General features: G+C 36.1%; 1 protein-coding gene across 4 annotated transcripts in view; it reads right to left on the bottom strand.

The window, feature by feature from the left end:
• ZFAT (zinc finger and AT-hook domain containing) overlaps window positions 1-13,983 on the bottom strand; it is a 299,993-nt gene that overhangs the window by 128,265 nt on the left and 157,745 nt on the right. The gene's annotated exons all lie outside the window — the stretch shown is intronic.

The raw sequence follows: 13,983 nt of genomic DNA, 5'->3' as shown, positions 1-13,983 counted from the left end.
AAACAGTTTTTCCTTATAATCAAGATAAATATTCTTATACATGATGGTAAGAAAATATATGTAGTGATGTATATTGATTTATATTAAATTGTTATTCAGTCCTGTTCAACTCTTTATGATCCAGTTTAGGATTTTCTTAACAAGGATAACGGAGTAGTTTGCCATTTCCTTCTCCAGCTCACTTTACAGATGATGAAACTGAGGCAAACAGGATCAAGTGACTTGCCTAGGGTCACATAGCTAAGAAGTATCTGACATTGGATTTGAAATTAGATCTTCCTGACTCCAGGGCCAGTGTCCTATCCATGGTGGCACCAAGCTGCCCATTTAAAATTATCACTGATCTCTTAATAGCCCAATTCAATTGTCTTTTCTCGATGTTATCTTGATATGATGTTTGTCCTTTCCTAAATGCTCCAATCTTAATCTTTTTAACCTTTCTGTAGCATCTGACACAATGGACCATTCTCTTTTCCTAGATACTCTCTTCTTTGAATTCTCCTGATGAAGCTCTCTCCTGGTTTCTTTTCTTCTTGTCTGATTGATCCTTCTCAATCTCCTTTACTGCAGCTCCTCTATCATCCATGAGCCATCTTCTAACTATTGATACATTCCAAGTATCTAACCTGTGTTCTTTTCTGTTCTATTCCTATAAGTTTCAACAATCATCTCTATTTACATGATTCTATGAATCAATTTCAATTAATCCAATATAGAATTCACTATCTTCCCCTCTCTTTCTCCAGACCTACCCTCTCTCCCTAAGCTTCTTGTTTCTGTCAAAGGTACCATCACCCTTCAATTCACTCAGGTTTACAATCCCTTCATGAATTTTCAACTTACATTGTAGATATTTAATCAGTTGTGTCTAATCTGTTATCTACTTACCCACAAAGTCTGTGAGTCAATAAGCATTTACATTCTTACTGTGTGCCAGGACTGAACACTGGGGACATGAAGAAAAGAAAAGGATAATCCCTACCCTCTATAACTCACATTATAATGTCAGAAACAATATGTAGAAATTTAGATATTTACAAATTAAAAAGAAATTAGTGCCATAAAGGAAGGCATTAATGGCTAGGGGATAGGAAAAGTCCTCTTTAAAGTGAAATTTGAGCTGAACCCTGGGGGGAAAAAAACTGGGGAAGTAATAAACAATGGTGAAGGAATAGAGCATTCCAAGCAACAGACAAGCCAGACAAGAGACTGTTGAATGTCGTGTTCAAGGAGGCCACTGTGGCTAGATTTTAAAATATACGAAGGGGAAGAAAGTCTAAGAAGGTTGAAAAAGAAGGAAGTAGTCAACTAAGGAAGAAGAACTCTAAATGATAGGATTTCACTGTTGAAAGAGGATGCACAATCAGACCTACACAGTCAGATACCATGGTTAATGAGTGGGAACAACTGAGGTAGAAAGAATTCTTATAAAGTTATTGCAATAATTCAGACTAGAGGGGAGGAAGGGCTATGCAAGGGTGACAGGTATGATGAGTGGAGAAAAAGGGGACATATATGAAAGATGCTGTGAAGGCAGAAACAAGAAGATCTGACAGTGAACTGGTTCACTCTACTCTATAACCACCATTGTAGTTCAGGCTATTTCATCTCTCCTAAATTTTTGCAATAGATTCCTCTTTGATCTCTGTTCCACAAATCTTTTTCAATTCTAATGCATCTTGGAATCAGTTGACAAAACCATCTTCCTAAAAAAGCCCAGGTACAATCATGCCACCAAGAAATTTCATGGGAGTTCTGCAAGTGGAGCCAAGATGGCGGAATAAAGGCAAGAAGCTGCTCCAGCTCTCCCAATTTCCCTAGAAAACCACATGAAGCCAAGCCTCTGAGAATAGTCTGAAAAGAGCTCAAGATAGACTGGAAAAAACTTCAACAAAGAGCAGTCTCACTGGGATGAAAAAAAGTGTTCAACCCAACTCAGACAAGAATAAAATGTCCACAGAGGAAATCTCAAAAAGTGATTTGAATTGGTCTCAAGCCCAAAAAGGCTTCTTGGAAGTGACTTTAAAAGGCAAATAAGAAAGGTAGAAGAAAAAATGAGAAAGGAAATAAGTAATGTGCGTGGGAGAGTCAAAAGGTTGGAAAAGGAAGGAAAAAAATGTCTGAGGAAAACAACTTCCTAAAAAGTAGAATTAACCAAATAGAAAACGATATACAAAAGCTAATTGAATAATATCACACATTAAAAACCAGAACAGGGCAAACTGAAACTAACGACTTAGTGAGACATCAAGAATCAGTCAAACTAAAAAGAATGAAACAAAATGAAACAAAATTTGAAAAACCTCATTAGAAAAACAGCCATTCTGGAAAATTGATACAGAACAGACAATTAAAAAATCATTGGCCTATCTGGAGGCCATGACCAAAAAAAAAAAAAAAAAGCAGCGTGGATAGCATTCTTCAAGAGATCATTCAGAAAAAAATGCCCCAATATTCTAGAAACAGAGGAGGAAATCCATCAATCACATTTGGGAAGAGATCCCACAAGAACATTATTTCAAAATTCCACAACCACAATCTCAGAGGGAAAAATACTGCCAAGTAAAGTTGCCAAGCAAAAACAATTCAAATATCAAGGAGCAACAGTTAGGATTATCATGATCTAGCAGCTTCTATAATAAAGGATTGGAAGGTCTGGAATACCATATTCTACAAGGCAAAGGACATAGGTTACCACCTGGAATTAATTACCTAGGGAAAGTTAGTGTCATCTTTCAAGGAAGTCATGTATCTTCAATAAGATACTTCCAATTATTTCTGTGGAAAAAAACAGAACTAAACAGAAAATTTAATCTACAAACAAAGAACTAGAACGAATCATAGGAAGGTTAACGGAACTACATACATATATATATATATGTATACATATACATACATATATATACATATATATATACATGTATGTATAAATATATATACACACACATATATATGTATAAATATATATACACACATATATGTATAAATATATATATATTTACTTACTTATTTACTTATCTATTTATTTATACAAAAATATATATTATTTAAAGGCTAAACTGCTCACATCCCTAGATGAGAAAAAGATTGCTATCTGTAACTCTTTAGAATTGTATCCAATACTTGGGCAGACAGAGGTAGGCATCACATGGATAGGGGATATAGTTGTGAATACTCTGGTATGATGACATCAAAGAAAAAGACATTAAGGGGTGGAAACAGGTCTCTACTAGAAAAAGAGGTATGCGGAGGTCTAACAGGAAATAGTAAATGCTTCCTTTTCAGACTACAATGTAATAAAAATCATATTCAATAAAGGGCCAGAAAAATATAGATTTTTAAAAATTGGAAATTAAATACTCATTTTAAAAAAGGAGCAGGTCAAGCAATAAATCACAGAGATTCATCCATAATTTCATCCAAGAGAATGACCATAATGATACAACATACCAAAACTTATGTGATGCAGCCAAAGCAGTTCCTAGGGGAAATTTTTTATCTCTAAATAACTCCATGAATAAAATAGAAAAAAAAAAGGAGATGAGTGAATTGGGCGCATACAAAGGAAAAAGCTGGAAAAAGAACAAATTAAAACCCCCCAATTAAATACATTAGAAATTCTGAAACTCAAAAGAGAAATTAATAACTGAAACTAAGAAAATTGTTGAATTAATAAATAAAACTAAGAACTAGTTTATGAAAAAACCAACAAGATAGATAAACTTTAAAAAACTAAATCACCACCATCAAAAATAAAAAGGCTAAACTTATCACCTATGAAAAAGAAGTAAAGCAATGATAAAGAGTTATTTTGTTCAATTGTATAGCAGCAAGTCTGATAATCTAACCAAAATGGATGAAAATTTATAAAAAATATAAATTGTTCAGATAATAGAACAGGAAATAAAACATTTAAATAGTTACATTTTAGAAAAAGAAATTGAACAAGCCATTAATTAACTCTCTGAGAAAAAAAATCTCCAGGGGCAGATGAATTCACAAGTGAATTCTACCAAATACCTAAAGAACACAATTCCAATACTGTGTGTAAAATATGTGGGAAAACAGCTAAAGAAGGAGTTCTGCAAATTTCTTCTATGACACAATTATGGCATAGACACCTAAACCAGAAAGAGTAAAAATACAAAAAAAAAAAAAAAAATTAGACCAATATCCCTATTGAATGTTTGTAAAGGGCTGAAACTCTGAGCAGATGTACTTGGACAACTGAGCACTTAAGGCTAATTACCAATTGGACAATACGCTATTAGCATATGGTTGGAGAATGACCCTCCCCAACTATTCTGTGCTGGCTCCATCTGTTGGTGTATACAAAGAACTGTAAGAGGGATTGGAGGGTGGAGTAAAACAAGGGAGAGTTACTTTTTGGCAGTGGAGAGAGAGAAAGAAGGTTTGGAGATTCCTGTGTCCATTCCCAGGACTGTGACTCCAAAAGACCAAGAAAAAAGATCAAGGACTTTTCGCTTATCCTGACTCCGGCTAATTCTAAGGTATCCAAGGAGCTAGCCTGGTCATCACATTTGGCACCCAAAGTGTGGACTAAGGACCCTACTTTCAATCCCTAGTGACCAGGAAATTGGGTGAGTATTTTAATAGACAAACAAGGAACTTACTTTGTTAAGGGCTAAACTAGTAACCTTTTCTAGCTGAAATGGGGCACATGTTAGGAAAAGATTCTCATTCCCAGCTCCACCCCCACCCCCGCCCCAAAGGGGCACTATAAAAAGCATATGTAAGTTGATCAAGGGACAAGGCTTAATTGTAGCTTGGGAACAGATTGCTAGACTCTTGGGTACATTAGAACACATGTCCCCTTGGATTTTAAAGGAAGAAGAAATAAGGCTAGATAATTGGAAGCTGGTAGGAGATCAACTATGTGAATACTACAATGATAAAAGTCCTCATTCGATTTCCAAGGAAACATTCTATACATACAACATAATACAATTGGCCTTAAAGAATCCTGTAAGTTATAGGAAAAAAAAAAAAAAAAAAAAAAAAAAAAATTTAGAAACAGCCAGATGAGGAAGTGTGAGGAAAAAGAGGAAGACAATAAAGGGATTAATAACATCATCGCCCAAGGGCATAGTGAATTAAGTCAGGTTCAAGAGTATGGTGACTCTCCCTTTCACAAGGCAGCTTCAATCCAGTCTATGGAGCAGATTAATGACACGCCCCCATCAACTCTACCTTCCAAGATGGAGGGAAGAGGAGTAGTGGGAGGGGTAGTGATAACACCAGCACCTCTCCCCCAGCAATCACCCCCTATGACTAGATTGCAAAAGGCAATACTTAAAGCCACAGAAGAAGGGCAGGATTTAGTTGAATTGAAAATAGGTACGTATCCAATGATTCAACAGTTTAATTCTTCAGGTCAAGAAAGTAGAAGATATACTCCTTTTGATCAAGAAATCCTCAAAGACCTGAAAAAAGCTTGTTCTCTTTATGGGGCTACATCAGCTTATGTTAAAATGTTATTACAGAACTGGCTTATGAAGTCTTAACCCCTAGTGACTGGAAATCTATAGCAAGGGTATGCTTAAAACCTGGACAAAACTTATTGTGGCTTTCTGAATATAGTGAGCTCTATAGGATACAAGCCCAACAAAATAGTCATAGTGGAGTTAATACTTCAATTACCTGTGACCAACTAACAGGTGTAAATTCTTATGCAGAAATTTCAGTACAGATTAATTGCCCCATAGCAGCATATGAGCAAATTACTGCTGCTGCTATCAAAGCATGGGCTTTTTTCCCTAGTAAAAACGACAAGGGTGAGGCCTTCACAAAAATTGTAGAAGGATCAAATGAACCCTTTGCTGATTTTGTGGGACATTTGCAGACAGCTATCAAACGGACTAATGGTGAAAAAGCAGTAACAGAAATTATAAGGCAACTTGCTAAAGAAAATGCTGATGAGGTTTGCTGAAGGATTATACTAAGACTACACAAGGATTCTCCTTTAGAGGAGATCATAAGACATTGTGCCACATTGGGCACAAATGTCTTTTATAGCCAGGCTATGATGCAGACTTCCCAAGATCCCAACATGGGAAGATAGGGTCCCTTTTGGCAAGGGACTTCCAGAGAGACTCGTCAATGCTTTTAATGTGGAAAGTGGGGCATCTGAAAGCAAAATGTTGGCACAGAGACAGAATAAGAAGATAGGGTGGGAGAATAAGACCCAATACACCATATCCAAAATGCAACAGAGGCTTCCATTGGGCATCAGAATGTAGACTGATTTAGGGAAACAGGATGAGGAGCCCAGCCCCGGGGTCCAAGGCAAAAAACACTTAGGGCATGATGGCAACCAATGCTACACCCAGAGAGTGCCTAGAAGTTCAAACCCTAGACATTACCAATCAGCCAGAAAGCCACCTGATGGGAGAAAGGGATTACAATTGGGGAGAATGGAGTTGTGTGCAGCTGGGACAACTGAGATACTCCCTGAAGAGGTGAAATATATTCCTCTCCAGCCTGTGGATCCCTTGCCTCCAGGCACAGAAGGCTTGACCATTTCACCTCCTGAGAGTGTTTACAAAACAGTATTCATCCATACACTGATGTGGGAATCTGGAGAATGTGTAGATAATATCCCAGTCACTAATACAGGTAGACAATGTGTGACTTATCAACCAGGAGAAGTAGTAGCATCAGGTCTATTGATACAGGCTCCTAATAAGTAATCTGGTGACAGTTGCCCAGATTCTGACTCCAAGCAACAAAAACCAGAAATATACTGGACAGCAGCCGTGACAGCTGACTGACCTATGCTCATTATCTATATATGCCATTTATATAGATAGTAGAAGGATTGGAAGAAACAGGTTCAGATTGCACAGTTATTAGAAGTGCCAACTGGCCCCAGTCCTGATCAAAGATTAAGGGAGACACCTACACGTCTGGGGTAGGAGGATCAATAGCAGCTGAAGTTATTCCTACTCTTCTGAGATGGATTTTTGAAGGTGAAACAGGAGTTTTTCTCCTTTTATAGTTGAAAAAAATTCCCATTAATCTGTGGGGAAGAGACATTTTACAACAATTAGGATTAAAAATGAGTACTTCGGTTTTTTAAGCAGGGCACTGCTGTTGAAGGCCTGCCACCACTTTCACCTGTTCCTATCCAATGGAAAACTGATATACCAGTGTGGATAGAACAGTGGCCCTTACTAGTGATTCAGGCCTTATTAGATATAGTACAGGAGCAACTTGACCAAGGACACTTACAACCTTCTCTAACTCCTTGAAATTCCCCAATATTTGTTGTAAGAAAGAAATCTGGAAAATGGAGGATGATAAACAAAGATAAATGAACAGATGGAAACTATAGAAACTCTTCAACCTGGACTTCCAACTCCTACTCAATTGCCTAGAGAATGGCCTCTTTGGGTTATAGACATTAAAGAGGAAATGAAAAGATTTGCCTTTTCAGTGCCCAGCATTAACTTAGTTGAGAGCCTTATAGTAGATATGAACGGACAATTTTGCCACAAGGAATGAAAAACAGCCCTACTATGTGTCAAATGTATATTGCTGCTGCTCTTACTCCAGTAAGAAAAGCATTTCCAAAAATAATGTTATTACATTACATGGATGATATATTTGGATGTGCACCTGAAGAACAAATGTTAGAAGCATCTCTACAAAAGACCATAGAAATTCTAAGGAATTATAAATTGTGCTTAGCTCCAGAAAAAATTCAAAGACATGCTCCTTTTCAATATTTAGGTGCTTACAGTATAAAACTCTCCTAAAAAACAGAGAAGCTAAACACCTTAAATGACTTCCAGAAATTGATAGGAGATATCCAATGGATGCGTCCCGTGTTGGGCTTGACTACCTATCAACTGCAACCATTATATGACATTTTAAGAAGATACAGTGCTTTAAACTCACAACACCAGCTTACAAAAGAAGCTCAAGAGGCTGAACTGGTTGAAAGAGTCACTCAAAAACCCTTGGAAATATCAGTTTTTGCTAACCAAGAGGCAGCCACAGCAGTCCTTAATCAAGAAGACAGTGTGATAGAGTAGGTGAACCTCCCAGCACAACCAGAACAAAGTCTTACTCCTTACCCAATGCTTGTGGCTAGAATTTTATTAAAGGCCATTAAGTGAGCAGTACAATTATCTGGGATAAGACCTGACAAGATATACACCTTTTATACTAATGCACAAGTTAATTAATGTGTGCTGTGAAACCATCCTAGAGAGGCAAATTTTGTTAGCCATGGTTCCAAATTTTACACGCGGGTCTCCATTAAGATTACCAGACTATTACATAATTGGAAATGGATTCTTGAAGAAAAGGTTTCTAAAATTTTTCTTAAAGGACCAACTACCTTTACAGATACATCCAAACATAATATTTAGCTGTATACTCTCGTGACTTAACTATAAAGAGAGTAATCAGAACTCCTTTTCAGTCCACTCAAAAGTATGCAATCATTCTTGCTCTTACTTATTATCCAGGAGATATAAATATAATATCTGATTCAGCGTATTCAGTAGGTGTGGTACAAAGAATTGCCACAGCCCAAATAAAATTTGTAGCCTCTAATATATATCAGCTCTTTAAGGAACTTCAAGAGCAAGAGAGAAAGCATCCAGGTAAGATTTATATCTTGCATGTCCACTCTCATAGTGGACTTCCAGGTCCTATTTTTGATGGTAATTCAAAGGCAGATAGCCTTCTAACCATGTTGGGCAATATTCCTTTATTTCTAGAAGCCCAAGAATCTCATTTTAAATATCATCAGGCTGCTCAAGCTTTACTTTACAATTTGGACTAACAAGAGAGGAAGCTAGGAGAATAGTAAAAGCCTATCCAGCTTGCATTCCTTTCCATGCTCCTACACTCCCCTCCAGAGAAGAACCTTTGTAGTTTGAGACCTAATGAAATTTGGCAAATGGATGTGACCCATTATATATCTTTTGGTCGTCTGTCTTTTATTCACATTGTGGTAGACACCTTTTCAGGATTCACTTTTGCAATACCAGCAGCAAAAGAGATAGCCCAAGTGGTCACTGAATTCCTTATACAAGCATTTGCAATTATAGGTGTGCCACAAACAATAAAAACAGACAATGGACCTGTATATACTTCTAAACATTTTGCACACTTTTGTACACAGTATAAGATTTTATACACCACTGGCATGCCCTTTCATCCTCAAGGACAGACAATAGTAGAGAGGATAAACAGAGACATTAAGATGCTCTTCCAAAAACAAAAGAAAGGGGGAGCTACAGGTAATCCTAGAGAACTTCTAAATCTAGCCCTTTATACTATTAACTTCTTGATTTTTGACAAAGATGCACTGGCTTGAGCAGACAGGTTTTATAACCCACTGGAAGGGCAGTGTCCAGTGTGAGCAGCTCCACTATCCTTAGATAATTGCCAAGTGATGTGGAAAGACCCAGAGAGAGGTGAATGATAGGGATTAGATAGGTTAACTGCTTGGGGGAGAGGGTTTGCTTGTATCTCTACAGATGGAGAAAGAATCACATGGGTGACAACGAGCCGTATTCACCTTGTCCATTGGAGAGAGACAGAAAAACAAAGGAGAAGACCCAAGAAACATTGAATGGTTCCATCGCTGACTGTGCCCACCATTGAAAGAGCATGGAAATTATGGTGTTTTGACTCATGGACATTAAAAATTGTTGGACTTGAAAATCCTCAGTAATCATTGGATTCTCTGAGACATGATAAGACTGTTGTAGGACTTGAAAACCCTCAGAAATATTGTATTCTCTGAGACATGATAAGACTGTTGTAGGACTTGAAAACCCTCAGGAATCATTGGATTTTCTGAGAAATAATAAGACTTTTGCAGGACTTCAAAATCTTTAGTAATCATTGGATTCCCTAACATATAAAAAGACTGTTGCAGGGCTTCAAAAACTTATGGGGATCATTGCATTCCCTGACACATGAAGCAATGGACAATAGATTGGTTTTGGACTATCTCTTGGCTGCTGAAGAAGGCATATGTGTGACTGATGTTTACATACCCTTCTTCTAGGATTCTGGAAATCTTTTACGAGACCATGTTGATTTATATTGTTTGTTATATCACTACTTGCATGTACAATTCATGTTGTTACACCACATCGAGCCTGCCATGGCTGTGGGGAGTCAGCACTAATAGCCTGTGTGTTATTTCTATGTGCTGGTGTAATATCTCCCATGCTGATGGGTTTGTGTATACCTGTCTCTAATAAGACCCTTCAGCCCAGACACCCGCTAGCAATCCTCACTTCCCTTTGGTGCTTTTCATCTCCCTTCCTGAGAAGTCAGGGAAGGCGTGATCATCTCCTTTTTAGTGCTTTAGCACTGTTTTAAAACAAAAGAAAGCAGGAGATGTAAAGGACTGAAACTCTGAGCAGATGCACTTGGACAACTGAGCACTTAAGGCTAATTACCAATTGGACAATATTCTATTATGCTTGGAGAATGTCCCTGCCCAACTATTCTGTGCTGGCTCCATCTGTTGGTATATACAGAGAATTGTAAGGATTGGAGGGTGGAGTAAGACAAGAGAGAATTACTTTTTGGTGGTGGAGAGAGAGAAAGAAGGTGTAGAGATTCCTGTGTCCGTTCCCAGGACTGCTACTCCAAAAAACCAAGGATTTTTGCTTAGCCTGACTCTGGCTAATTCTAAGGTATCCAGGGAGCTAGCCCGGTCATCACAAATGTTGATGCAAAGATTTTAAATAAAATATTAGCAAAAAAATTGTAGCACTTACCAACAGAATAACACACTATAACTAAGTGGGATTTATACCAAGGAATGCAGGGCTAGTTCAATATCAGGAAAATTATTACCATAATCAACCATATCAATAGCAAAACCAACAGAAATTATATGATAATTAATTTCAATAGATGCAGAAAAAGCTGTTTGACAATATGCACCCATTCCAATTAAAAACACTAGAGAGCTTAAGGATAAAGGGAGCTTTCCTTAAAACAACAAGCAGTTAACTATCTAAAACCAACAGCAATCATTATTTATAATGCAGAGAAATTGGACACATTCCCAATAAGATCAAGGGTGAAACAAGGATGTTCATAATCACCACTATTACTCAACATTGTACTGGAAATGTTGGCTTTAGCAATAAAATAAAAAAAGAAAAATTAATTAAATGAATTAGAATAGCCAATGAAGAAATAAAACTATCACTCTTTGCAGATGATATGATTATATACTTAGGGATTCCTAAAAAATCATCCAAAAACATACTGGAAACAATTCACAGCTTTAGCAAAGTTGCAGGATATAAAATAAACCCACACAAATCATCAGTATTTCTATATACTACTGACAAAGCCCATCAGCAAGAGACAGAAAGGAAATTCCATTTAAAAATTACTATAAACAAAATAAAGTACTTGGGGGGTCTACCTGCCAAGACAAATTCAAGAACTATGTGACCACAATTACAAAACATTTCTCACACAGATCAAATCTGAACAATTGGAAAAATATCAATTGCTCATGAATAGGCCAAGCTAATGTAATAAATTGATCTACTTGTTCAGTGTCATAGCAATCAAATTGCCAAAACATTATTTTAAAGCACTAGAAAGAATAACAATATTCATCTAGAAAAACAAAAGGTCAAGAATATCAAGAGAATTAATGAAAAATTTTTTTAAAAACTACAAAAGATAGTGCCTTAGCAGTACCAAACCTAAAATTTTATTATGAAGCAGCAGTCATCAAAACTATTTTGTATTGGCTAAGAAATAAAAGTGGTGGATCAGTGGAATCAATTAGAGGCACATGACACAATAATCAAGGTTTACAGCAAGCATTTGATAAACTACCAAACTCTAGCTTCTGCAATAAGAACTCACTATCTGACAAAAATTGCTGGGAAAACTATAAAATAATATATCAGAAATTTTACATATATCTATGTAAAATATGGAGTATTTCACACTCCATACCAAAATAAGGTCAAAATCAGTACATAATTGGGCATAAAGGATGATACCATAAACAAATTAGAAGAGTAAGGGACAATTTAGCTATCAGATCTTAGAGAAGAGAGGAATTTATGACTAAAGAACTAGAGGACATTATGAAAGGCAAAATGAACAACTCTGATTACATTAAATTAAAAAGGTTTTGTGCAAATAAAACAAGCAGAAACAAGATTAAAAAGGAAGTACAAAATTGAAAAAAAATTATAGCTAATGTTTCTGATAAAGAAATAATTTCTAAAATACATAATGAATTGTGTCAAATATATGACAATGCAAGTCATTCTCCAATTGACAAATGGTCAAAAGATATGAAGACAATTTTCAGATATATGAAAAAATGCTCTAAATCAATATTGATTAGAGAAATGCAAATTAAAACAACTCTGAGGTACCACTTCACACCTCTCAGATTGGCTAAGATGACAGGAAAAAATAATGAAAAATGTCGGAGGGGATTTGGGAAAACTGGGCTAGTAATGTATTGTTGGTGGAGTCATGGAATGATCCAACCATTCTAAAGAATAATTTAAAACTATGCCCAAACAGCCAGAAAACTGTGCATACCTATTGATCCAGCATTGCCATTATTGGGTCTGTATCCCAAGAAAATCATAATGGAGGGAAAAGGACCCACATGTGCAAAAATGTTTGTAGCAGCTCTTTTTGTGGTAGCAAAGAACTAGAAAATGTCTTAGATACCCATTAAGGGGGGAATGATTGAACAAGTAGTACATGAAGGTAATGAGATATTATTGTTCTATTAAAAACGACAAACAAGCTGATTTTAGAAAGATGTAGAAAGAGTTGCATGAACTGATTCTGAGTAAAACAAGCAGAATACATTGTACACAATAATAACTATGAAAGACTTGGTTCTCTTTAGTGTTCAGTGATCCAAAGCAATCCCAATAGACTTTGAATAGAAAGTGTCACTTGCATCAAGAAAAAGAACAAATGAGGCTGAATGTAAATCAGCACATGCTATATTCACTTCTTTTTTGCTTTTTTTTTTCTCTTCCATGATTTTCCTTTTTGCTCTTATTATTCTCTCTTAACATGTTTCATAATGCAATATATATCAAAAATAAATAAATTTACTAGGAAAAAATATCCCATGGCTCAGTTCAAATTAAGCCTCAGACATGTAACACTTTCTAGCATAATCCTGGGCAAGTCATAACCCCAAGTGCTTTGACAAAACAAAAAAACAAAAACAAAAACAAAAATAAAAACAAAAATAAAGATAAGGGGAAAAAAAAGAAATGTCATGGTTCCTTGTTACATGGAGAGAGAAACAGAAACCACTGTTCTTTTGGTAGTTAAAGTGCTTCATCACTGGACTCCAAAAGTATATTTTTAAATTTCTGATTTATTTCATGTTCCCTTTTACCAACTTTGGTTAAAACTGGTCTTACTATTTTTTATTCATGATATTCCATCTCTCATCCTCCAAATCTTTCAATATCCTAGAATTCATTCCCTCCTCATCAATGCTTCTTAGAATCCTTAGTTTATTTCAAAGCTAAACTTAAACTCTCCCTCATACAGAAAACTCCTTTAGATATTCCTCAGAGCTAGCACCTCCCCTAGAAATCATCATATATTAGTTTTCCACATATTTTACATTTACTTTTAGGTGTAAAGGCTGTTTCCCCCAATAGTATTTAAGTTCTTTAAGAACAGAGACATTTTTATTCTGTCTTTGTACTCTCATCATTTAACAGTATCTGACATATAGTCATATGTAGCCAAAATGCTTAATTGTTTTGACTGTTTCAGAGTACTCCAATTTGCAAATGATATTTAAAACTGAACACTGAAAACAATGCAAGTTCATGTTAACAAAAATCATAAGAGGCATTGATTACAAGAGACTATTATTCCTCATATAACCAAAAGACCTTCAGAAAATGAAAGATTTTTTTCATCCTTTCAGTGATTTGCCAATGAGGAATTTCT

This window comes from Sminthopsis crassicaudata, chromosome 1, assembly GCF_048593235.1.
Source record: "Sminthopsis crassicaudata isolate SCR6 chromosome 1, ASM4859323v1, whole genome shotgun sequence".
NCBI lineage: Eukaryota > Metazoa > Chordata > Mammalia > Dasyuromorphia > Dasyuridae > Sminthopsis > Sminthopsis crassicaudata.
Note: the sequence above shows the minus strand (reverse complement) of the source record. Positions and strands in the feature narration are given on the sequence as shown.